Raw genomic sequence first — 2,583 nt, forward strand, 5'->3', positions numbered from 1 at the left:
AAAAAAAAAAAAAAAATGACAGAGAGAACAAAATGTTACCTGAAATGAACGGAAAATAGAAAATGAAAAATGGAGAAAGGAAAATTAAAAATAAAATAAAAACAATTACAAGAGATTGAGCCAGTCCGCCAATATCACCACCACAACCGCCACCACGCCACGGCGGTGCAAAGATCAAACGCCGGAGGAGCCACGGAGGAGATAAGCCAGAAGAAGAGTGGTTATCCAGCTTTGAACCAAACCCAGAAGCTCATTTCTGGCTGCTGAACTTTTGTTCATGTTCCGCCGTAGATCCCGCCCGGCTCTGCCGTTTAAAGGAGGCGATTCCACCACCGCCACCGCCACCGCCAGCTCCGCCGCCGCAAGAGGAGGAGATGAGACATAAAAAAAAAAAAAAAAAAAAAAAATTGAAAAACACTCAAAAATAGAATGTAAATTTGGGGGAGAACACAAACATTGGGGTTTTTTTTATAAAAAAAATCCAATGTCTCTCTCTCTCTCTCTCTAGATTCTCTCTCTAGATTTCTTGGTTGTTCTTGGGCTTTTCTCTCTCTAGTTTCTTGTAAATGGGGTTTTCTCTCTGGTCCTGTCAAAAAGAAGGAAAAAGTAAAAGAGATTTGCAATCAATGCTTAGAAGAAGAAGAAGAAGAAGAAGAAGGGTGGAATGCAATGAAATGGAAATAATTTTATTTTTTACATAAATTATTTAATTTAGACCCGATAATCCGACGTGCTCGGACTATGGGTTAGAATTTTTTCGGTTTGAATTGAGTTAATTTCAAAAAAAAAAAAATTAAAATTTTGATTCCGTTCGTGGGGTTTGTGGGTTGACAGTTTTTTTTGTTGGATCGACTCGACCAACATGAAAATAAAGTTATAATCCTGCTCTCCCTCATTCAATCTAAAATAGGGAAGGTAAACTCTATTTGTATTACTGCTCTCCCTCATTCAATCAATTCGAGAGCTTATGTTCAAAGTGGACAATATCATACCTGGAGAGTTGTGGTTCCTAACATGGTATCAGAGTCATGCCCTAAACTTAGTCATGTCATTAGAATCCTCAAATATCGAACAAAAAATTGTGAATTTTAAAGGTCAAAAGTGACTAAAGTGTCGAACATATAGTGTACTTTGTTCGAGAGCTTCTGAAAAAGGAGTCGATACTTGATTAAAGGGAGGCTATTCGAGAGCTCCATAAGCCTCAGAGCTTGAATCTTATAATATACTTTGTTCGAGGGAGAGATGGTTGAAGATTATTGGGAGTGAGTACGAAGATCCCGAGCAAATCAGGAACAACAATAATTTTAATTTGGATTAAAATTAGGTTATTTAAAATTTAAAATACTAACAAAAAATATATATATATATATATATATTAATTATATTTATTGTTATTGTCAAAAAGTATGTTTGGATGAAGGGATTTAAAGATTGGGATTAAATGTTTTTTAATCCATTTTAAACCGTTGAACTTTTTCCAAGAAACACCAATTTAGCTAGATCTGCGCCGTCCTTTTTACCTCACTTTTCCTTTTCTCTCCCTTCTTTATTTCAATAATTACCATCCTACCCCTCTCTCTTTTTTTCTTTTGAAAAAATATTTACGTTATTCATACGACCCGAAAGTTTGACCAATTCGTACACCCAACCCATACGATAAGGGTTAGCTTGGTTTAAAATTTGAGTTCAATAAAATTTTAGTTATCCGTTTTAGCTCGTTACGTATCATCGTCAACCTCACAGTTTTAAAACGTGTCTAATAGGGAAAGATTTTCACTCTTGCTCCCCTTCTAATGATGTGGAATCTCACAATTCATCCCTCTTCGGGCTCGGTGACTAATTCTAATACCATTTGTAACAGTTTAAGCCCACCACTAACAGATATTATCTATTTTAGCCCATTACGAATTGTCGTTAACCTTACGGTTTGAAAACACATCTACTAGGGAGAGGTTTCCATACCCTTATAAGAAATGTTTCGTTCTCATCTCCAATTGACATGGGATCGCACATAATATAACATGTATGATTTTTTTTAAAATAATAATAAAAAATAACCCGACAACCCAACTCAACCCGAAATTAGAGGGTTGAGTTGGGTTATGACCTCTATTTAGGTTGCTCTGATCACTAACCCAACCAACACGAAATTTCGGGTTGATCCAAAAGATTTGTATAACTCAATTCGTGTATACCCCTAAAAATTATAAATACAATAAACCTATGAAAATAATAAATTTAGTATTTAAACTTTTAATTTTATATTTAATAGTGTAAATTAAAAAAAAAACTATTTAAAATTTAATAAATAAAATTAAGGTTAAATTAATAAAAGTATTCTTAAATTTTTAAATTTATTAATATATATATATATTTTTTAAAAAGGGTAAGATATAAATAGTTAATATTTATTAAAAAAATATTCTTAAATTTTAAAAAATTTCATTACCAATTAAATTTAAAAAAATTATTAGTATTTTTTAAATATAATAGTCCTAACGGTAATATTTTTGAAGTTTTAATTAAAAAAAATTGGTATTAATAAAATTTTAAAATTTAAAATGGTAATTTTGAAACTCTTTT

The sequence above is a fragment of the Cucurbita pepo genome, unplaced genomic scaffold (genome assembly GCF_002806865.2).
Source record: "Cucurbita pepo subsp. pepo cultivar mu-cu-16 unplaced genomic scaffold, ASM280686v2 Cp4.1_scaffold000289, whole genome shotgun sequence".
NCBI classification, from domain to species: Eukaryota; Viridiplantae; Streptophyta; class Magnoliopsida; order Cucurbitales; family Cucurbitaceae; genus Cucurbita; species Cucurbita pepo.